General features: G+C 40.8%; 1 long non-coding RNA gene across 1 annotated transcript; it reads left to right on the forward strand.

The window, feature by feature from the left end:
- The first annotated feature begins 6349 nt into the window (after positions 1-6349).
- LOC308495743 lies at positions 6350-19464 on the forward strand. Its single transcript, XR_013993047.1, has 3 exons — positions 6350-6459; positions 7742-7796; positions 18826-19464. It is a non-coding gene; the product is annotated as an uncharacterized lncRNA (long non-coding RNA).
- Positions 19465-25402: the final 5938 nt, after the last annotated feature.

Genomic DNA, 25402 nt, shown 5'->3' on the forward strand with positions numbered 1-25402 from the left:
AATTATGTCAAAATATTCACTTTAGGCTTGCAGCTAAAAATACTGACCTAATACTGACAATTCAAAAGCTAGTGGGCATAATCGAACAGCTTCTCAGGCACCTGTCAGGTACAAGTTTGGTAAGTGAATCTCTTCATTTCTGTCATACTGCAAAGGAATTTCTATGTCTGTCATAGTACCATATAAGGATATTTTAGACAATAAGAACAGTCTCATTAATAAAAGTACTGTATTCATGTTGATACTACTTGCTGGGAGTAACGTAATTCCTCTCCACAGAGAAAGAAATCTCAGTTCATAAAATTAATGATTTTTGTAGTAAGATTTTTATAGAAAAAGATTGTGATAGTCTAAAGGCAACATTTGATATACACCATGTTTCATTTATCCTTTCGTGTGTCCAACATTTGGGTTTTTCCAACTGTTGGCTGTTGCTATTTATGCTGCCACAAACATTGGACTACAAATATCTGTTTGAGTCCAGGCATTTGAGTAATGATTTGATCCAGAATTCTAAATTTCCCTTGAAATCTAAACCCTTTAGTGAGATTTGGAGAATGAATTACTTTTAATGTTCTAATTTGTTTTCTTCATCATTAACGCATACTGGGTCATTAGGCAAATGTTTCCTGAAAAGAATATACTTTTCTCTTTGTTGGATTTTGAAAAAGAAAAGAGATGCCAGTGTAAAAGTAGAAATGAATGCCCAATCAAGTCCTTACATAGTAACATAGTGCTTCTAGCTTTGCAAGTTTAGAAACTAATCTTTTTCCATTCACTTGAGTTAATCATACGCCTTTAAAGATTTAACAGTTTGATGTCAGAAAAGATTGATGTGTCATCCAGGATGACAATTTCCTGATGGACAGTGAAAACCGTGTCACTATCTTTCCTAAGCAGAACAACATTCCTCTGCCATCCTCCTGTCCTATGTAGGAGAGGCTCCCTAGGATTTCCCATCATAAGATCGCATTGTGACCCCTGAGGTGGACCAATGACATAGATGTACCTTCCAGCTGGTGTCTTTCAGTCACAGTAGCCAGGTCTAAGCAATTTCATTAGACAGTCATGCCCATCAAGGGAAACAGAAGATTGTTCTGATGGTCCTTCTTGTGGCCAAAGAAACTTTGAAAAAAAATTTTTGTCTAGACTTCTTGTCAATTAAGTCACATTATGTTGCTAACATACTTTTCATATGAGTGACATGATAATGTGTTGATAAGGAGTCTTACATGAATGTGAGTTCCATGAGTTGTCACATCACAGCTTTATAGAGAAATCTATTATATTAAGGTATCAAAAATTGAAAAATTGGGGATTTGTGGTCAAGATAGCAGAGTAGGTAAATGCCATGCTTGCCTCCTCTCACGACCACATCAAAATTACAACTAAACTACAGAACAATCATCACTGAGCATCACCTGAAGTCTAGCTCAACCAAAGTCGTCCTACCTCTAGGGACATACAGAAGAAGTCACCTCGAGACTGGTAGGAGGAGCAGAAAAAACAGAACGAGCTGATGCCAGACCCTTGTGCGACTGTCAGAAGTCTAGAGGGATAGCTTGCTTGTCGAGGTCCACTAGGGGTGTGAGAGGTCCCAGCTCCACACCAGGCATCCTAGCCCAGGATTCCAATGCTAGAGAGAGATGTCCCCATAGCTTCTGGCTGTGGAAACCACTGGTCATTCTGGTTGGGTGAGATGAAAAGGGTGGCTAGAGTCCCAGTTGATTCTTTTATAGGGCTTGGAATGGGCTTACTAACTGACAGATTCATTTGCCCTGAACTCTAACACTGGGCAGTAGTTCAGGGATATAAGGGGAGGAACTAAGCTTTTTGCCTTTAGGGTGATGGCTGGAGGGGAGCTTCTTCCCACACAGAGGTCCTTGTAGAATCCATTGTTTCTGTACTGATCCATCACCTGCTGCAGTGTGAGACATAGATGGCCTCCATCTCTTGAGTCTACATCAACCTGGCTAACACTGTCCACCCCACCCTGGTGATTCCCTGAGAACCTGCCCCACCTAACTTGAGAGCCAACCCAAGCTTCTTTCAGTGACTTTTCCAAAAAAAAAACATCCTGTCTTGGCTCATGCTGCAGACTTGCCTAAAATCTCTCAAAGGTTCACAAAACCTAAACAAGCGTTATGTGGCCTCAGCTGTCCTTTACTTCTTGCTGTGTAGACCCAAGATGGCACTAATGGAAGCTGTCTTTGGTTCATAACTGGAACTCTTGAGGCACCTCCAAAGCCGGTGCAGGTGGCAGCCATCTGCATCCTGCTTTGTGGTCAAGCTAGGTGGCCCTCTGCAGGACATAGGCTGCGGCTGAACTAGGCCTGGGGGTGGGCCACTTCTAGGAGTCCCTAGGGCTGACATACCTGGTGGCCATCTTTGGACAGAGCAGGAGCATCACCGCTCTGGTGCCTCCCAGAAAGACACAACCAAAGTGTACACAGGGCAGACACCAGTGCCCTGCTAAAGCAAATCCTGCTCTATAGGGGCAGCCCCTGCAAAAACAGCTCCTCCACTGTAGTCGTGGTCAGTCCTCACAACCACACAGTCTGAGGATCAATGCCTCCCATTGGCATCCAAACAGCACCCAAGGCTGCACTACAACAGGAGAGCACAGAGAACTCACACAAGGGGCAGAGCTGCAGCGCCTGGCTCTGGGTAACAAGGAGGCTGTGCCACACGGCCCCACAGGACACCTACTATATAAGGCCACTCAAATAGGCCTGGGAGACACAGCAGTCCTACCTCATACACAGAAACATTCAGAAGGAGGGAGCCAAAATGGGGAGTCAAAGAAACATGCCAACTAAAAGAACAGAAGAAACCTCCAGAAAAATACTGAGCAAGATAGAGACAAGCAATCTATCAGATGCAGAGTTCAAAACACTGGTTATTAGGATGCTCAGGGACCTCAAGAAGAACTTCCACTAAGACATAGGAAACATAAAAATGAAGACAGAAAACATAAAAATGAACCAGTCATAAGTAAAGAATAAAATAACTGAAAAAGCGAATGTCTTAGAGGGAATGAAAACTGACTAGATGAAGCAGAGAATCAAATGAGTGATTTAGAAGATACGGTAGCAGAGAATACCCAGTCAGAACAGCAAAAAGAATCCAAAATATGAGGACAGTTTAAGGGACCTCTGAGAATGTCAAGCATACCAACATTATCATATGGGGTACTACGAGAAGAAGAAATGAAGGAATTCGAAATGTACTTGATAATGACTGAGAACTTCCCTAACTTGGTAAAGGAAATGGACATATAAGCCCAGAATTTCAAAGAAGATGAGCCCAAACAGGCCCATACCAAGATACGTCATAATTAAATGCCAAAGTTTATAGGCAAATAAAGACTTTTTAAAACAGCAAGAAAAAAGCGGTTAGTAACCTGTAAAGGAGCACCCATAAGACTAGCAGGTGATTTCTCAAGAGCAACTTTGTAGGCCAGAAGGGATTGGCACAAAATATTCAAAGTGATGAAAGACATGCCTACAACTAAGATTTCTTTACCCAGCAAAGCTATAATTTAGTATCATAGGACAGATCAAGAGCTTTCTGGAGGAAAAAAAAAAAAAAACTGAAGGAGTTCATCAGTACCAAACCAGTATTACAAGGAATAGTAGAGGGACTTCTTTAAAAGGAACAAAAAAGGAAGAACAAAAATATCAATCATAAAATAGCAGTAACTACATATCTATGCACAATTACTTTATGTGTAAATAGATTAAATTCTCCAATCAAAACACAGGGTGGCTGAAAGGATAAGAAAATAAGATCCTTACATATGCTCCCTACAACAGACTTGCTTCAGATCAAAAGACACAGAGACTGAAATTAAAGGGATATTTCATGAAAACAAAATAAAATTTAAAAAGCTGTGGGAGCAATACTTGTATCACACAATATAGACTTTTAAACAAAGGCTATCACAAGAGTTGAAGAATGACCCAGATATCCCACTTCAGAGAATTTATCCAAAGAAACCGAAAAATGCCAATTCGAAGCGATGTGTACATCAATATGTTCACTGCAGGATTCTTTACAATGGCCAAGATGGGCATGCAGCCTATCAATGGATGAATGGATAAAGAAGAGATGATACATGTATGCAATGGAATATTGCTTGGCCACAGAAGGAAATGGGCTCTGGCCATCTGTGGCGGTGTGGATGGACCTGGAGGGTACAGTGCTGAGTGGAGTGTGTCAGACCGAGAAAGATGCACTGTGATTGTGCTTCTAAGTGGGATTGAAGAAGAGAACAAACAAACAGAAAAAAGTTCATACATACAAAGGACATTTTGTTGGTTGCCAGCTGGGGGTTAAAAGGGGAGAGATTAAAAAGTACAAATTGGTCGTTACAAAGTAGTCATGGGGATCCAGGGTTTAGTATAAGGCATGTATTAATGATATTGCAATAACAACACATGGCATCAGATGAGTACTAGGTAATTTAGGGTGATAGGTGGGAGAGGAGTTAGGAGCAGGGTGGAAAAGGTGAAGGGGTTAAAAAGTACAAATTGGTAGTTACTAAATAGTCACGGGGATGTAATGTAAAGCATGGGGAATATAGTTAATACTATGACAATAACTATGTATAGTGCCAGGTGGGTACTGGATGAGTCAGGGGAATCACTTTGTTAAATTACTTAAATTCTAACCACTATGCTGTACACCTAAAATTAATATAAAATAATATTGAATGTCAAAAAATTGAAAAATTTGTAAAAACACCCAAAACTGATTAAGCTTATACCAAAATAATGAGGGACGATAGGTTCCTAGGGGAAGTAATTAGGATCTCAACAAAATTATCAGCCACCATAAGGTCTACCCTGTAAATCAAAAGTTTAATTACGACAGGTTTCAACGAATTCGATCAATAGCCCCCCAGGTGAGAGAGTACCTGGAGTAAGACATTTGATTCACACAATGTGAGAGGAAGCATCTGGACTGGGAAGAAAGGATAGCTCCAACTGACTTAAGCTGTCAAACAAGATGGTGGAGTGTACTTGCGAAAGGAATTTCAGAACACTTCCATAGGTCAGGTCAGGTCCCAAGGAATAGGAAGTTATTCAATAGAGCAAACAAAAATGGAAAGGCGAATAGTAGATAATGTGAACCTTATGAAAAAACTTATGCATTCTGAGAGAAAAATAGGACAAAGTATGCTGGTCAACATCCTAAGGGTGAGGAGCTGCCAAGAACTGAAAATAACGCTATGTTCGTAGTAACAGTGATAAGAATCCCCATGAAATGTACCAGATGAGCTGATCCACAGCAAGTCATGGTGTATGAGTGTGTGGTTGAGGGACACTGTCTATGAGGAGCTCCAGGGGAAAAAGGAAAGTACAGATGACCTCAGTAAAGGGGTCAAGGCTGCCACTGTAGATGAGGGAATGTGGTTTGAAGCACTGGGATGTAAGGAACTGAGAGCATTTAAAAAGAGGAATAGAAAAGGGTCAAGGCCTGACCACCAGGACTGCTGTTCAGAGATGAGTTGGGCTAGGAAGACTATAGAAAGGGTGTGGGCATCCTTATCAGTTGCTGCTGAGAAGTAAAGCAGGACAAGGACTAAAAGAGATGACCCTGAAAAATGTTTTCGCGCAATTATAAGGACAGAAAGTCAGGCTCTCATGTAAAAGAAGAGAATAAGTGGCGAAAATATGGACCTGGGGATGAGACCACACATTAAAGAGGGTTAGAGTCCAAGGAGAAAAACAAGATGACAGAAAAAGTTACAGGAATCAAGAAAAAGTTATGTGTTTATATAATATAGAGAAGATAAACTTTAGTTAAAGAGAAAAATATTTACTAGAAAAGCAGAAATTGAAACCTATGGAAGAACGCTTAACAGAGAATGAGTGTCTTCCTCTGATGCTCATATCAGATTATCACAATAATGTAAGGTGGACTGCACGGGAAGTTTTCAAAGATTATCGTAGAAAAATGTGATTCCATAAGCCCTGTAAAATTTTGAACTGTTGATGAAAATGTCTCTGGAGGCATTTCTACAAACTGAAATGTAAATAGAGCCACTATTTAAATCAGGTCTGTAACACTTAGTATTTTTACATGTAAAAACGTCTGTTTTTAAGAAAGTTTGGCAATTTAAATTCCAGGAAACCAATGATGACACTGTAAAATCAATTTCAGCTGTTTTAAGAAAAGTCATTGTTTTTGAAATCTGCCCTTACTGGCATCAGGTTTATAAACTACATTTTATACACCTGTCTACATATATTCCTCATGAACTCATGAGGAATAATGTTTTAAAGAAAGAAGAGTGAGTCTCTAGAATTTTAAAATTAACTTTCTTTAAAAATGTTTTTCAAAGTCTGAGGATGAAAAGGAACAATTAAAGTACTATGAGAAGTTAGAATCTCTGCAATATAATTTGAATCAACAAAAGAAGAAAAATGATGAATTAGAGACCGAGGTTACCAGGTAAGGTTTTAATATTTCAGATCATGTCAACCATTAATTACTATTTAATTATAATTCTTACTTTATGAAAACCTAAGTACAAATGTATTTCATACCTGTAATTTTCATAATTAAACAAGTTATCCTACTTACGAATTTACATCAGAAACTCACAGCATAGTCAAACTTGTGTGAATGCCAAAATATTATACCTACTCTTGAATGATTCCTAAAACTATAATGACCGTGTCTTTTGCATATACTGTCAACTGCACTCTTCCTGGTCTCCATTGAATCTTTATTTCTGCAGGATGTCTGTGCTCTCTTTGGTAATCTTTCCTTCTTTTTGTAGTGTTCTTCCCTTCAGCATTCTAACAGTTTAATGTCTAAAAACCTATCTGTGGTATTGTTTAACAACATCAGAATTGTTATTGATTTGGCTTCTATGTTCTTTCTACTTTTTTGTCAGTTATAAAATATGTCATACATACCAAACCATATGTATAACTTAAAAAAGAATGAGATGAGTAATCATCTCACTCAGATAATAATGGAATCTTTCCCAACGTCTGGGAATCCCGCACGTGGCTTGCTTTCTGTTTACTTGCTGCTTACTGAATGAAGTTTTTTCTCTGATTCTCCTCAGTGTTTTTTCTCCCATGTCACTGTCTTTCTCTGCATTGTTTTGTATTCTTCTCATTTTGTTAACTTTGTGCTAGCAAAGATCTCTTCGTAAAACAGACTCGAAGAGACTGTGACACATTATCTCTCCAATTTCCTTTCTTCTAAAGCCCTGCCCCTTTCCTTTCCCCTCCACTCAGACTTCAGATTTTTCTTTCCGGTTTCTCTTTCTATTTTGAATGATCTCTTGTTGGTACCTACTTTCTTTTCTTCTGGCAGACTGCGGTCAGTAGGCACCGAATGGTATTTTGGTGTCTTTTCAAAACATCCACATATATTATACTTTTCTTTTCACCTTGGATACTAATCTCTGGTTTATAGCTGATATTTAATATGTTTGATACTAACAATCTTAAGTGGATATTAATAATACTTTAATTATAAGAACCTTACATTGTTACAATATGAAGTCTGTATCATATGTATCACAATTGTTTTATGTTACTTACCTAAGGTTATAATTTTATTAGTATGCTTTCAAACTCTTATACTGGAACAAATAGGAGAGGATCATAATTTATAGATTTGTTTATTTTGTATGATAGACATATCATCTCTTTAAATAATTACTAAACATTTACTCTTAAAGAATTTGACTTACTCGTTTTCTACAATTCTGCAGACTGAAGACCCTCTTTCAGAATACAAGGATGCTACATGACAGTCAAAATGGAGAGGTTAGTTTCCTTGGAGATTTAGAACCCAATCAATCTGAAATGGATATTCAGATGGCTAGGTTAAAACAGAAGGTACTTTGTAATCCGTTTGGGACCCAGAAATCACTTAATTTGGGGAAATAGAAACCACTCAATGCTTTGAGCAGTACAATATTGATTTCTCTCTTAATTTTACAGACTCAAGCAGTGAAAAAGATAGCTTATTTTCTATATCATTTTTCTATAAAAGGGCATACTGTTACCTCTCCTATGTCTCAACCCTGGCTAGTGATCTAAAGCCAAGAAGGACACCGTTGCATGACCCCAAAGCACTGGCTCCAATCTGCATTGAGATATAATGAACATAGCATGCAGTTCCATCATTTAAAGTATGCAGTGCAGTGACTTTTAGTGTATTCAAAGCTTTATGCAGTCATCATCACAGTCAGTTTTACAACATTTTCATCACCCTGGAAAGTATCTGTGTGCTGTTAGCCTTCACCGTGTGCCAGTCTGCCCTTCCCACTCTTCTTAGCCCTAGGGAACCACTAGTGAACTCTCTGCTCCATATTGTGGTTTTGATGTAGTTTTTTCTGATGACTAATGATGCTGAGCAATCTTTTCCCATGCTTATTATCCATTTGTATAACTTCTTTGAAAAACTGTTGTTTCAATTCCTTCGCCCTTTTAAAATTGCACTGTCTCTTTCTTGTTGAATTGTAAGAGTTCTTTATATATCCTGGATACAAATCGCTTATCAGATATAGGATTTTCAAATATTTCTCCCTTTCATTAGCTTGCCTTTTTAGTCTTTCAATGGTATCCTTTAAAGCACAGAAGCATTTTATTTTAATGGAGTCCAGTTAATCTATTTTTTTAAACACTCAATTACGAACTCTTTCATGAAGACGTATAACTATGCTTTCTTCTAAGCTTTTATAATTTTAGCTTTTACATTTTGAGATAATTTTTATATCTGGTATGATGTAGAGCTCTAATTTTTTCTTTTGCATGTGGATATCCAGTTGATCCAGTATCATTTGCTCAAAAGACTATTCACCTCCAATTGGATTTTTTAGCACCCTTGTCAAAAATCACTCGGCTCTACATATGAGGTTAATTTCCGGATCCTTAATTTTGATTCATTGATCTATAGATCTGTCCTTACGCCATTACCAAATCAAATGTTATGAGAACTCTTCCCCAGTCATCTTGCATATTACCAGATGCCTTATGGAATAATAAAATGTCAATGTAGGGGAATATCTTTAATTCCACTTCTGTGGAGATGTTTTGCTTCTGGATGGAGCCTGTGGCCCGCAGACCTTGGTGACCTTATGACATGATGGGATATTAGGCTTACAAAGTCGACTCATTCCTTTTGTTTTCTTCATTCAAAACATTAATCTTTAACCCAGTGCCTCCCTTTCACTCCCATTTCCATCAAATGTCGGTAATAGGATCTGATACTTGGTGGACAACTTTCTTCATTTTGTCTATCTCCTAATCCATAGCCTCTTCCATAGATTTCACTGTCTAGGAAGGAGAAGATGAAACCTGGACCATCTGCTTTCCTCTTTAGAAATCTCTCTAATCCATCATCTTGCAATTGAAAAGTAGATTCTGTTTGACCCGGTTCTTTTCTGAAACACTGGTGCCAATCTTGTTCTTGGCATAGATCCTACATTCTCAGAAACACATTGAGATGCATAGTTGTACCTTTAGCTTCATATATAATTAATGGAATAAATATTTCATCCCATCCAAAGAAAACATTTCAAGAGTACAGCTGTTCAACCTTTTATGATAAAAACCCTTAAGAAAGTGGGAATAGAGGGATCATATCTTAACATAATAAAGGCCATATATGACAAACCCACAGCTAACATCATACTCAATGGGGAAAAGCTAAAACCATTCCCCCTAAGATCAGGAACAAGACAAGGTTGCCCACTTTCTCCACTTCTATTCAACATAGTGCTGGAAGTTTTAGCCACAGCAATCAGACAAGAGAAAGAAATAAAAGGCATCCAAATTGGTAAGGAGGAAGTAAAATTATCATTATATGCAGATGATATGATACTATATATAGAGAAGCCTAAAGACTCCACCAAGAAACTATTAGAACTGATAGATGAATTTAGTAAAGTAGCAGGACATAAAATTAATATTCGGAAATCAGTTGCATTTGTATATACCAATGATAAAATAGCAGAAGGAGAAATTAAAAAAACAATTCCATTTACAATTGCTCCAAAGACTATAAAATATCTGGGAATAAATCTAACCAAAGATGTAAAGGATCTGTACTCAGAAAATTATACAACACTGAAGAAAGAAATGAAAGAAGACATAAATAGATGGAAACACATTCCATGTTCATGGATAGGAAGAATTAATATAGTTAAAATGTCCATACTGCCTAAGGCAATATACATATTCAACGCAATTCCTATCAAACTACCAACGACGTTTTTCACAGAAATAGAACATATAATCCTAAAATTTATATGGGACCATAAAAGACCCCGGATAGCCTCAGCAATCTTGAGAAATAAGAACAAAGTGGGAGGTATAACGATACCTGATTTCAAACTATACTACAAGGCTACAGTAATCAAAACAACATGGTACTGGCATAAAAATAGATACATAGATCAATGGAACAGAATAGAGAGTCCAGACGTAAATCCATGCCTATATGCCCATCTAATCTACGACAATGGAAGCAAGAATGTACGATGGGGTAAAGATAGTCTGTTCAATAAGTGGTGTTGGGAAACCTGGACGGACACATGCAAGAAAATGAAGCTGGACCACCTCCTTACACCATATACAAAAACAAATTCAAAATGGCTTAAAGACTTAAATGTAAGATCTGAAACCATAAAATATCTAGAAGAAAATATAGGAAGAAACTTCATGGACATTACCCGCAGTAAGATTTTCACTGATATATCCCCTCGCGCGAGCGAAGTAAGAGAAAAAATAAACATGTGGGATTACATCAAACTAAAAAGTTTTTTCACAGCAAAGGAAACCATCAATAAAACAAAAAGGGATCCTACTCTATGGGAAAAGATATTTGCCAATGATATATCTGATAAGGGATTAATATCACAAATCTATAAAAAACTTACTCAACTCAACTCCAAAAAAACAAACAACCCAATTAAAAAATGGGCAGAGGACTTGGGGAGACATTTCTCTAAAAAGGACATACAGAAGGCAAGAAGACATATGAAGAAATGCTCAACCTCACTAACCATCAGAGAAATGCAAATAAAAACCACAATGAGATACCACCTCACTCCAGTCAAAATGGCTATTATCAATAAATCAACAAACAACAAATGCTGGCGCGGATGTGGAGAAAAGGGAACGCTAGTGCACTGTTGGTGGGACTGCAGATTAGTGCAGCCACTATGGAAAACAGTATGGAGGTATCTCAGGAATCTGAAAATGGAACTACCCTATGATCCAGTAATTCCACTCCTAGGCATCTACCCGGAGAAATCCAAAACTCCAATTCAAAAATCTGTATGCACTCCTATGTTTATTGCAGCACTTTACACAATAGCCAAGATATGGAAACAACCAAAATGCCCATCGGTAGATGACTGGATTAAGAAGCTGTGGTACATTTATACAATGGAGTATTACGCAGCCATAAAGAAGAAAGAAATCTTATCATTTGCAGCAACATGGATGGATCTAGAGAACATTATGTTAAGTGAAATAAGTCAGAAAGAGAAAGACAAGTACCATATGATCTCACTTATATATGGAATCTAAAGAAAAGACTATGTGAATGAACTAATCAGAGTCAGTTTGGGGGACGCAGAGAAAAAACCGAGAGTGGTTAGATGGGTGTGTGGGAGGGGGTTGGGGATAAGGGGAAAGGTGAAGGGATTTGGAAGCAGCTGGTAACCACAAGATGGCCTCAGGGTTTTTCTTTTGAAAATTAATTTGGGGAAGGTATTCTATAATGTTGTAAAGATTTTGTTGGGTATCCGATGGACATGCGTCCTATTTGGGAGACCACCTCAGGGATACTGTGGATACCTGATCATGGCATTGTACATCAGAAGCTAAACATTAATGAATGCCAACTATAATTTTATATATATAATGTGATGGTTCAGTGTGAGGTCGGAGGGATAGTGGATGGGGGGAGGGGGGTTCACAGTATGAGGGATATAAATGATGAACGTCTAAGTATTACCTTGTTTTGTACACCTGAAACTAATAAATAAATTAATTAATAAAAAAAATAAAATAAAATAAAAAAAAAAGAAACAAATAGAAACAAAAAAATAAATAAATAAATAAAAGTCAAGTGTGACTTTGTGTTTAGAATCAACATCCACTTTCTCTCAATCAACTATGAATATGTTTATGTTAGTATTCCTCCCTTCTATTATGGATTGCCAGATATTGATATAGGATACATCTACATGTAAGTTTCAAGAACTCTTCTGGAATGTGTTTGTCATTGATTGGCGTTACATTATTAGTTTGTTCGTAAGTTATACATTTATTATATATTTCCTTATTTTTATCTGTTGGATTTAGTAAAATGTGTTAATTTATATAAGACAAATTTAAAAAAGCTTTTAAAATAAGAAAACTTTTTTCATAATATTAAAGTATATTTGGATATCTTAAAAAAAAAATGTAACTAAAGTGATACATTTAAAATGCTTGAAAATTTGCCTTTAAATTTTATTTCAGATGTTAAATATCATTGCCTAATATATGCTTTGAGATGCTTTGGCTTCTTAATTGGTTTTAGTTGGAGATGATTCATAAAAATTTTAAAGTTTTGTGCATCCCAGTTTTTCTTCCCCTAAGCGTAAGTGAATGATGGCCGGCCAAACACCTAACCACAAATGGATGTTTATTATTAAATGAAACAGATATCATCCTTTTTAATAATTCGGCAAACTTATAATACTGCAGAAAGATTAGTCTCTGTTTTTATGGTTAAAGTTATCTTCTAACAAGAGAGTATATCCTTAATTTTTATTTTATTCGTAGCACTATCTATTTCAGTGTTTTAAAATGAGTTGCTTCACAGTTGTACATATTCTAAATAGGGACATTAAGCAAATAATTGAATTTTTAAAATGAAGTTCACTTATGTCTATATGTCTTGACAGCATTTGGGTAATTGATGAGTAAGGTGGCAGTGCTAGGGAGTCTTTAAATCACAACTCGTTTTCTTCGTGTGACCTGGTTGTTAAAAATACTCATTCTTGAGTTCTTGACCAGCAGGAGTTCTGTTCGGTTCTGTTTCATAGTTTCCATCTCTTTGATAAAGTTCTCCTCCGGGTCATTAATTTTACTCCTGAACTCATTGAACTGCCTTGTGAGCATTGTTATATCTCAGTGACATTCTTCATGCTGTTACTTTGTTTTGTTTTACCCTCCAAAATGTTTATTACATTTAAGCAACATGGAGAATACGGGAAGGAAAGCACAAATCATCTGCTCGGAACAATTGGTCTAATTTATATGTAGCATACAATATAGAAAATTAGTTTAAAACGGTTAGTAGAGGTCAAATTGAGGAGGGCTATAAGTGAGTTTGATTTTTTTTCTCTAGGCAGCAGTAGGTATAAAAAGGATAATGAAATAATAATTCTTTCATGGGGGAGTATATAATATGTGGCAGAGAGTCTTTTATCTCCTTTGTATTTGAAAAATTAAGTGAAGTATAATGTATGTCGTTAGTTTCAGGTGAACAAGCTTTTCCTGGTTCGTGCTACTCTTTGGCCCTAGAAGTAAATACTGTATGTCTTTTGACTATTGACATATAGTATTTTATATAATATAGTATATAATATACTGAGCTTCTTGCTGGGGCTACAGCTGAAAATAGCTCAGCCCTGTTTCTCTTTGGCCATGACTCGACTGTGTTGAACTGGGTTATTTTAAGCTGAGGGCCAGATTGCTGATTGACAGGTGTTATATATGTGCCTGAAAGTCATCAAGAAGTGCTATTGTTTTTTGTTTGTTTGTTTTACTGTGCAGAAACTAGTTCTGGGTGTCTTCTTTTTTTTCAGTGAATGAGTATTATTATTTTTAACTCTTTTTTTATTATTAGTTTCAGGTGTACAAAACAATGTAATAGTTACACATTTATAATTTGTATGCCTCACATAATGATGACCCCTCTCCCCTCATCAACGACCCCTCTGACATCACATACAGCCATTACATTTCTACTGCCTCTATCCCTCAGGCTGTACTCTACTTCTTGTAAACATATATATACATACATGTATATGTGTGTGTGTGTATAACAATTGTAGTTAACATTAACATTCATTATTGTTCAGCTTCAGCTTCCGGTGTACAGTGCAGTTGTCAGGCATCTACATCATCTCTGAGGTGCTCTCCCTAATGAGACAAGTGTAATCAGATACCCTACAAAATCTTTACATTATTGATTACATTCACCAAATTGACTTTCGTATCCCCATGGCAATCTTGGGGTTATCGATTGTGCTTTGTAATCCCCTCACCTTCCCCCTTATCCACACCCCACCCCATCTAGCACCCTTCAGTTTTTCCTCTGTGTCTCTGAGACTGTTTCTGATTAGTTCACTCATTTATTGTTTTCTTTAGATTCCACATATAAGTGAGATCATAAGGTATTTGTCTTTCTCTGTCTGACTTATTTCACTTAACGTAATGTTCTCTAGGTCCATCCATATTGTTGCAAATGGTAAGATTTCCTTCTTCTTTATGGCTGCATAATATTCCATTGTATAAATGTACCACAGTTTCTTAATCCAGTCGTCTACCGATGGGCATTTTGATTGTTTCCATGTCTTGGCTATTGTGTATAGAGCTGCAATAAACATAGGGGTGCATACATTTTTTTGAATTAGAGTTTTGGATTTCTCCAGATCGATGCCTAGGAATGGAATTGCTGGGTCATAAGGTAGTTCCATTCTCAGATTTTTGAGATACCTCCATACTGTTTTCCATAGTGGCTGCACCAATCTGCAATCCCACCAACAGTGCACAAGGGTTCCCTTTTCTCCACATCCTCGCCAGCGCTTGTTGTTTGTTGATTTATTGATGATAACCATTTTGACTGGGGTAAGGTGGTATCTCATTGTGGTTTTTATTTGCATTTCTCTGATGGTTAGTGAGGTTGAGCATTTCTTCATATGTCTGTTTGCCATCTGTATGTCCTCTTTAGATAAATGTCTCTTCATGTCCTCTGCCCATTTTTTAATTGGTTTGATTGTTTTTTTGGAGCTGAGTTGAGTGAGTTTTTTAATAAAGTTTGGATATATCAATGGCAGATATCTTCTCCCATTCAGTAGGACCCTTTTTTGTTGTAATGATGGTTTCCTTTACTGTGAAAAAAATGTTTAGTTTGATGTAATCCCATATGTTTATTTTTTCTGTTACTTCCCTTGCCCAAGGGGATGTATCAGTAAAAATCTTACTCCGGGTAATATATGTAAAGTTGCTTCCTATATTGTCTTCTAGGAGTTTTATGGTATCAGATGTTACATTTAAGTATTTAACCCATTTTCAATTTATTCTTGTATATGGTGTAAGGAGGTGGTCCAGCTTCATCTTTTTGCATGTGTCTGTCCAGGTTTCCCAGCACCATTTATTGAAAAGACTGTCTTTACCTCACCGTAAATTCTTGCTTCCATTGTCGTAGATTAAATGGCCATATAGGCGTGGATTTATTTTTGTTCCGCTTGTGTGTTCACTGTTAACTTGTCTTCTGAGTCGCTGATTCAATTCTCTGACTCATCTAACCCACTGGTAATTCCTTCAAGCGTGTGCTTTATTTCACTTGTTGTATTCTTTAGTTCTAACTGGTTGTTCATTATGATTTCTCTATCCTTCTTTATGTCGTCACTAAGCTCTTTAAACATTCTTATCGTCGGTGTTCTGAACTCTGTCTCTGATAGATTGGTTACCTCTATTTCATTTGGTTCCAATTCTGGAGGTTTCTTCTGTTCTTTTATTTGGGACATGTTTCTTTGTTTCCCCATTCTGGTTGACTCTCCATGTTTGCTTCGATGTATTAGGTAGATCCCCTAGGATTCTCGGTCTTTGCTTGGTTATCTTATGTAGTGTGTGTCCTTTACATCTGACTTGCACCACTTCCCTATTCTCCTGTGCGTGTGCTCCAAAGTTGACCCTGGTGTTGTGTATATTGTCCTGTGTAAAGTTGAACTTTCATTGCTTTTGGCTGGTCAGTAGGTGGGGTTGCTCCTAGGCTGCCTAGTTGTGAGACTTAGCTCTGCCCTCGGTGGATGATCTGCTGCGTGAGGGTTGACCACTCCAATTAGACTTGGCCTCTATGGGCTCTTGTGCCTGTAGAGAATTCCCTCTGGGTGTGTCACTTGTAGGTCAAACCCAATAATACTCTGGTTGGGTCTGGAGTTGGTGTCAGGAGGTGTTGAATCTTGTGACTCTTGGGCTGGGCCCTGGTGTAGGGCAATTTCAGAACAAAGCCAATCACCAAGCACAACAGCAACAACAAAGTCAAAACCAAATACACTCACGTGTGAAAACAACCAGTAACCCACACTCAACACAGGCAAAAATATCAAAGATACAAAAACAAAACAAAACAAAAAATGCAGCGCCAGTCTTGGCTTAAGCCCACCAAGTAATCTCCAGGCCGTCCTCTGCTGTACCAGAGAGTCCTCTGTGTATTGTTCAGGCAGAGCCGGTCACCTGGTGCCCAGAGTGACCCTGGGACGGCAGATGTAGATGAGTGGGGCTATCGGGTCTGGATGGTAGTTTCTACAAAGTCAGTGCAGTTTCTGCTCTTGCCTGCACATATGCGCACTGAGAGTAACACAACCAGCCCTGTGCCCAGGTCTCCTGAGTCTTAGGTCACTCCTTCCGTGTGTGTGTGCGTGCGTGCATGTGTACGTGTGTGGTGGGAGATTTCTGAGCTGCTGAAAGCCCAGAGCTGCGACTGCTGCCTACTGCTAACCCCTGGGCATGTCTCCACAGTTGTAATTGCCCTGCCCTGGGCAGATCAGAGAAGGTGGGGACTGGGGATGGAGGAGTCTTCTCTCTCTCAGCCCAGCAGTGTCACACACTTCCCAGCTTCTTCCCTGGGTCGCAGTAGCTACAAACCGGGTCCTCCCAGATCCTGAGCACTATGGGTCCTCTGTAATCTGACACTACTCCTCAGATCAGGGGCCAGCGTGAGTCTCTGGAAGGGTGGGGGTAGGATTGGGAGAGTCGGGGGAGGGGCCCAGGTATGGTGTTTACTTCCTTTGTCCTACCTAGGGCCCAGCTGGAGGTCTCAGCTGAGGTGACTGCCTCAAACTCTGATATGCTGCTCTCTGGGCAGGGAGATGAGCTGTGGGACACAGGGAAAGAGCCCACCTCCTGGCTCCTGTGGTCTCTGTTCTGTCCTGGGACCACCTGCACCTCCGCAGCCATGGATGCGGGCCACGTCTCTCTTCCCACTTCCCCTGCTCGCCCAGTTTGCCCACCTTCAAGTCATCCTCCTACAAGTCTCTTAGCTGTTCTGTGTGATGAGCAGAGAGCATGACTGCTGTTTTGAAATCTCGGTCACAGAGATCACAATCTTCCGTAACTTTGACTTGGTTTCTGGAGAAGTGTCATCTTCTCTCAGTGTTAACCATGTCACCTTGCTTCTTCATGCTGCTGAGTGGCTTGTTCCTCTACAGGAGTACCAGGAAAAAATAACTAAAGAACTATACAAAGACGGTATGTTGCCAAAATGTATTAATTCAAGTTAGATATCATTGATTTCTGGAATAAAATGTAAATATTAAATGGCATCCCTTTTCATGTTCTGATAATAGATACTACATTAAATATTTTCTTGGCCTTAGCAAATAAAAAAGGTGAAAGCATAAATATTCATAGTGAAGACAATGACATATGAGTAATATCTCAGAGACTATGTATCTCTTTTTATTTCTGGCCTGTCCCCTTCCTTTCTTCTGCCATCCCTATGGAACTTTACACCTGCACGTTGAAAACGGGGCTTCATCAACTTTTATGTTTTTGCCAGTGATATGAGGCCCAATAACCAGACTTATCTAGTGATACTTAAGCAATTACTGTTCATATATGGTGTTTCCCTGAAAATAAGACCTAACCGGAAAATAATACCTAATGTGTCTTTGGGAGCAAAAATGAATATAAGACCCGGTCTATTTTTGGGGAAATACGGTACTCCTAGAAGGGCCAAGCTACCATATTTCCCCGAAAATAAGACCAGGTCTTTTATTAATTATACCTCCAAAAGACGCATTAGGGCTTAATTTCCGGTTAGTCTTATTTTTGGAGGAAACACTGTAGCTGTCACCTGATGGGTGACATTTAAATCTCCAGTCATTTACTTTGTCATTAGTTTACCATGTATCCTCAGGAGAAACTCCACATTGCTTTGCATGGAATGAAAACACCCAAATCAATGTAGTTCTCACCAAACATCTCAGCCTATCTCTTGCTACCAACCCTCGTTTGCCCCTTTGCTCTAGCATCTAGCTAAACCAGACTACTTCTCGTTCCGTAGTGTTCTCCCCCATGCTAGTCTTCGCATCTGCGGCTTCCCTCTCAATGGCATCCTCTGTCCTTGTCCTTCAGGCATCAACGTCCATGTCACCTCCACCAGAGAGCAGACAATCAATACTGGGATGTCCCTTCTGTGGGTCCCACTCGCGTCCTGTTGTGCATTTGTATGGTATAGGGGCCTCTGAATGGAAATTGCCTGTTCATCTGTTCCTTCAGCTTATAGTAGATGATGGGTCAGGGCTGGACCGTGTCATCTTCGTCTTGTAACTTCAGTGCTTGTCCTACGACCTTGTTTATAAATGAATGAAGGATGAGACAACCAGAAGCTCTGATACTTGGCCACAATAGCAGTCAAGTCAGTGTGCAGCCGTGGGCAAACTGTATTGAATATGATCTCCTGTTGTGAGCTGTGGCCTCATCTAGAGGTTTTCTCATTCTTCTTAACACTTATACTTAGTTGTATTTTAAAGAACATAATTCTGTTTTTTCTTTCCAGTTCCTGCTGAATTTGAATCTGAATGCAACCGAAAATTTCCTCCATCACCTATTAATGATCTACTTGAGAATATAAAACTAGAAATCGTCTACAATGTGAAAAAAAAGTATAAGCTCTAAAATATAAATAGTACAAGTGTATTTACTGGGCTGTTTAAACAACATGTTAATTGTATCCCAAAATATATAGCATGTGAAATCCATATTACAGGAAAATATTTTTGTATCATATGTTGTGGGGACAGAGCCCCAGAGAGCAGTTTCCAGGCTCTCGGCCTCACGTGGAGGGGTGCTGGCTCAGGTAGTAGATGGCCATCAACTGTGGTTGGATGGCCGTCAGCTGTGGCTAGTTGGCCGTCAGCTGTAACCAGTGAGCCACTGGCCACTAATATATCTGCTGTGGCTACACTAACTGTCGGTGCCTGCCGACGAGACGAACAGTCCCTGAAGTGGGGAGTGAGGATTGAGAAAAAAGAAGAGAGACAAAGATGGGATCGGGAGGGCAGGCAATTCTAAGTAGACTGCTGCAGTTCTAAGTAGAATGCCTCAGCCCAAGTTTATTTTTGCAGCTTATATACTCTGGGCATCAAAAAGTAACAGAACTGTCTGCAATCTAGTAGTTACAATAAAGGTAATACACAAGGGTGTGTTTTTTGGCCAGCTCCACACTTCCTGACCTAGTCTGGTTCTCTGTTCTCAGAGTAGCAAGTTTTGCCTTGCTGGGAGCACAAACCACTCAAGGAAGTCAAAGGTTCAACATTTCACAAAACAACACCTGCTAGCACTTCAGCACGGTTTCCCACAGGTCCCCCTTTTATATATAAAATTAACACAAGGGTTGCGCCTGGCTTAGGTGGTTGGTACAGATATGTCCATTTACCCGTCATAGGAGACCATCCCTCTAGCGAACGGTTCCTGTCTTAGGTTATGTACATTCTTACCAAATCCTTACCCATCTTTGGCTGCCGACCCATTGTAGGGGCTTTATACACGGGTGTCAGCGACACGGTGGACCTGGGCAGATAATCTCAACTCATGAACCTTTGTTTGGAGATCGATGTAGCCCTTGAGTATTACCTTTCTGAGCAACGGAGTAAAACATATGAATAGAAGAACACCAACAAACATTATTACAAAAGGCAGTAGCAAATGGAACAGAGCTAGAAAGGAGGGGAATTCTCCTCTGAGGTCCGAGTACCAAGGACCTGAAATGTTAACAGGTACCAAAATGAAAGATGGTCGGTGGAGAACTACAGCTCTACTTTTGTCATTTGACCAATTGATGCTATTACTTAGGATACACTGTATACAAGATACATTAAACTGGACCCCGTCAATAGGGGTGATGTTAGAATTACCAATCATAAGCACATATGGAGCCTTGACACAAGCAGTGGTATTGCCTTCTACCTTGCCTCGTCCCTCGTCCATACTCATAGTCACTGTATCCATTGCTCCCACTAGTTTCCAAATATGTCTTGGGGGCCGGGAGGTATACCATAATCCCACAACCACTCCAGCCTTAGTCCCGTGTTGGACATCAGCACCTGTGTCATGGCCTCCGAACCATCTATAACAGCTTGATTAAACCCAGGGACACTATATTCCCAGGGTTCTTTATAACATTGTCTCCAAAGGATGGATCCGTTGTTTTTTCTGTTCTCCTCACCGCAAGGATCATGGGCTTGTGGTGGAGGGATAAAAACATTATCCCTGATGTTTTTCCATCCTGCTGGCTGATGGGATATGACAGTCTGTCCTTGGTTGTCTCAGTGAATTGTCTGGCTGCCCACATGGAAACATCCAGTAACGTTGACAGTCTTCGCGAAGCATATGGGGAGTCCTATGCCCAAGCCGCTATGATTGAATCCAACAGCTTGTAGGACGGCAGGAGCGAATGGATGTCCTAACAGCCTAGTGTCATTTGTCCCAACAATGACTTCAGGCCCGTTCCACACAGTGGGGTGTAGCATGGGAGGGTCAGGAACATATGCCCAGTATGCTGAGGCATCTGCGCAACCAGCAGGATCTCGAAGATGCTCATCAGCAAGCCGCACCAACCTCTCAGGCAGCCACCGGGCACCTCCATTGTCCTGTGAATAAACACAAACATGCCCTCGTCCCCAGATTAGGACTGGCCCCGCCCAAGCCATTGGTTAGTAAGTGGATCTCGCCATCTCACTTGGGCATAATCTTGTTTAGTGTTAGGATGCCACAAGCGATCTGCGGCAGATCTGCCACGCGCATCCAGGTTTAAAAAATTTAGAACAAAGAGTGTGATTAAGGATTGTATGTGGGGAGACGGGGTAGACTCTAACGCTGCTGCCACACATTTTTGACATAGAGTAGGGCTATTAGCCATACCTTGAGGCAGCACCAGCCATTGATATCTCTTCATAGGTTCTTGTAAGTTAGTTGAAGGAACACTGAATGCAAACCTTTTACAGTCCTTGGGGCACAATGGTATTGTATAAAAACAATCCTTTAAAGCCAGGATTCTCTTATATGTGTTTTTGGGTATAGCAGAAGGATTAGGCAATCCTGGTTGTAAAGCCCCCGTGAGCTCCATAGTCTCATTTATTTTTCTCAAATCTTATAAGAACCTCCATTTACCTGATTTTTTCTTAATTACAAATATGGAGAGTTCCATGGAGAGTTAGAAAGTGCTATATGTCCCTTATCAAGTTGCTCCTGTTCCAGCAACCTTGCAGCCTGTATCTTTTCTGATGCTAGGGGCCACTGTTCTACCCAAACAGGTGCGTCGCTTTTCCAAGTGATAGCATCTGCATGGGGTACAGGAGGAGTAGTGACCCCCGTTAAAAATATCCCCAGCCAGCTCTCTGTGGTAAGGGCGAGGGAAAGATAGGCTCTTTTCTCCCTTGTCCAGAGGGACCTGAGCCATCTCTAGGCAGGAGTCCCTGATGGAACATCATCTTAGTGACCTGTTGATTAGGGCTGTACAGGTAAACTCCCATCTGACTCATGACATCTCTGCCCCATAGATTGACAGGCAATCCTGCCACTATGTATGGTTGAAAGGATCCTTCATGTCCCTCTTGATCTTTCCACAACAATATATCACTGCTCTGTTCTGGTGACTGAGATTGTCCTATGCCTTGTAATTGGGTTACTGTTTGCTGCTTTGGCCAGTGGCTAGGCCACTGATCTGCAGTTAAAACAGAGACATCGGCCCCCGTGTCTAAAAGGCCCATGAAGGAACGGCCATTAATGGATAGTGGTAATTCTGGCCTGGTGGTGAATGGCCTGGACCCAATAAGCATCTGATGAACCAAGGCCCGCGTCGCCTCGGGATTTATGGCCTGCGGTTTTACCCGGTTTGACATGTGGAATTAACAATGATTGTGCTATGCGTTGGCCCTTATCGATCACTGAAATGCCTCCAGGCGAATGTGTCATAATCTTGATCTCTCCTGTATAATCCATATCCACAACTCCCGGAGCAACCTATATCCCTTTCATGGTAATACTACTCCTTCCTAGGATGAGTCCCACAGTCTGTGGAGGCAGAGGCCCAAAGACCCCTGTAGGAATAGCTCGCATTCCCATCTCAGGTGTTAGTACTGTGTAGGCGGCGCTACTGAGGTCCAATCCTGCGCTGCCTGGGGTTGGTCGGAAGAGTTCCTGAATGGATTTCCCTGGTGGGGGACCAACTGCGGCAGCGCCCCATAGCATTGTTGCGGGGCCTGGGGCTGGCCCCTCTTCCTGTTTCCTGGAAGAAGAGGATTACCGGAGGCATCCCTCTTAGATTTACATGCATTGGCCCAGTGTTTACCTCTCTTACATTTTGGGCATAATCCAGGTTGTTTTGGGCCCTCCTTCCTTTGAGGCTGACCTTGTTTATTAGGGAAGTTTTTGATCATATGGCCCGGCTGTCCACACCCAAAACAGTTGCCCTGTCCCTTTATTTTCTTTTGTTGTTGTTGTTGGAATAACATTTCTCTAACAGTCTTTCCTTGCAAAGCAGCGGCCATTGCAAGACCCTGTGTATAAGAAGGTCCTATTTTTGAGCACAACCAGACATAATCTGACAAGTCACTCTTATTTTTGTAAGGTCATAATGCAGCCTGGCATGCAGAATTAGCATTCTCAAAAGCGAGCTATTTAACTAACAGCATGCTGGCATCTGAGTCTCCCAGAATTCTTCCAGCCGCCTGCATTAATCGCGAAAGGAAGTCTTGGAAAGTTTCATCAGGCCCCTGGATAATTTTAGAGAGGTCCTCAGAACGTTTTCCAGGCATAGGAATCTTTTTCCATGCACGCCTGGCGGCAGCACTTGTTTGTGCATAAGCAGCCGGGTCAAAATTTAATTGTGCCAACTATAATTTTATATATATAATGTGATGGTTCGGTGTGGGGTCGGAGGGATGGTGGATGGGGGGAGGGGGGTTCACAGTGTGAGGGATATGGATGATGAACGTCTAAGTATTACCTTGTTTTGTACACCTGAAACTAATAAATAAATAAATTTATGAAAAAAAAAAATTTAATTGTGTTTGCAAGTCTCTATAAGGTCCTTCACCTGCCAACATATCAAAGGAGATAGGAATGTTTTGTGTCTGATTTATCTCTGCAGTACTCTGACAGAATTCTGCAAAGTCAGACTGCCATAAGATATAGTCCCCTCCTGATAAGCAAGCCCTAGCAAGTTGCTTCCAATCACTAGGCGGCAGGGCTTCTGTAGCTAGTGATTCTAGCAGGGCCTGGGTGAACGGGGCATTAGGACCATATTGAGAACATGCCATTTTTAATTCTTTTAAACTTTTGAATGCAAAAGGCACATGGTCTCGGACAGGATTTCCTTGTGCGTCCTGTCTTTCTATCACTGGAAATGCCAACCCAGAATCTCCAGTATCTTCCCCTAACTTGCAGGCGGTTTGCAAAACCTTACGCAGAGGAGAATCACGAGGGCAAGTCTGTTCTGCCTGCCTCGATTGTACCATCTGCACCTGCACAGAGAGGGAGGCAATTGCTGACTGCAATCCATCAATCTCTGCCTGGAGAGGATTCAGATGTCCTGTCTTAGCACCTGTTTCTGTCTGAACCACCCCATTATAATCTTCAGGGTCATGATATCGAGGACCGGCTTCCTCTAGGCCTTCCCCATCTAGGCCCTCCTCATCTTGGGGGTCCAGTCCGTTTAGCACACTTTTTAACATTTGAGTAAAAGACATTCTGCTTTTACCCTGTCCCATGATTTTTTACTCCCGACTGTGGTATCTCACCGCACCCCTTACCTTATGTGACGCGTCTCAGCTCCTTGCGGTGTCCTTCACTTTATCCCCAGTATTCAGGTCCCTGTTCGGGCGCCACTTGTCGGTGCCTGCCGACGAGACTAACAGTCCCTGAAGTAGGGAGTGAGGATTGAGAAAAAAGAAGAGAGACAAAGATGGGATGGGGGGGGGGGAAGGGGGAAGGGGGGGCAGGCAATTCTAAGTAGACTGATGCAGTTCTAAGTAGAATGCCTCAGTTCTAAGTAGAATGACTCACCCCAAGTTTATTTTTGCAGCTTATATACTCTGGGCCTCAAAAAACTAACAGAACTGTCTGCAATCTAATAGTTACAATGTTGGGATACACAAGGGCTTGTTTTTTGGCCAGCTCCACACTTCCTGACCTTGTCTGGTTCTGTGTTCTCAGAGTAGCAAGTTTTGCCTTGCTGGGAGCACAAACCACTCAAGGAAGTCAAACGTTCAACATTTCACAAAATAACATCTGCTAGCACGTCAGCACGGTTTCCCACATTAGTGTATTCAAAGCTTTATGCAGTCATCATCACAGTCAGTTTTACAACATTTTCATCACCCTGGAAAGTATCTGTGTACTGTTAGCCTTCACCGTGTGCCAGTCTGCCCTTCTCACTCTTCCTAGCCCTAGGGAACCACTAGTGAACTCTCTGCTCCATATTGTGGTTTTGATGTATTTTCTGATGACTAATGATGCTGAGCTATCTTTTCACATGCTGTGGGGACAAAACCCCAAAAAACAGTTTCCAGGCTCTCGGCCTCACACAGAAAGGTGCTGGCTCGGGTAGTAAATGGCCATCAACTGTGATCAGATGCCAGCAGCTGTGGCTAGTTGGCCGTCAGCTGTAACCCGTAGGCCATTGGCCACTAATATAACGGCTGTGGCTACGCTAGCAGAAAAAGGAATGGGGGCTAGCAAGAAGATGGTGGCTGGCAAGCGCGGACTGCTGTTAGGCAGATTATGTAGATCCTGCTTCCTGTGTCTCCAGCCCAGACGCCAGCGAGAATATATTGGTTTGACTCCCCTATCTATGGCTCCGTGGGTGTTCCTTTTTGGCCTTACCGTGTCCTGCGTTCTTGGGCGGGGAGTGGGAGCTGAGACCCTGCACGACAAATGGCGCAGCGAGCAGGGTCCCCTGCGTGACACATGGCGTAGTCGGCAGGATATGGTGCTGGCCAAAGCTTTCCGAAGGGCAGTGGAGCAGTTTGTGCGTATGAAAGCTCAGTCTGAGGAAGACCAGGAGGAGCAGCTGCCGGAGAGCTCGATTCCCGTGGAGGGGTGGAAAGATGTGGATGGTTCCCCAACCAGCAGAG

The sequence above is a fragment of the Rhinolophus hipposideros genome (assembly GCF_964194185.1).
Source record: "Rhinolophus hipposideros genome assembly, contig: HAP1_SCAFFOLD_76, whole genome shotgun sequence".
NCBI lineage: Eukaryota > Metazoa > Chordata > Mammalia > Chiroptera > Rhinolophidae > Rhinolophus > Rhinolophus hipposideros.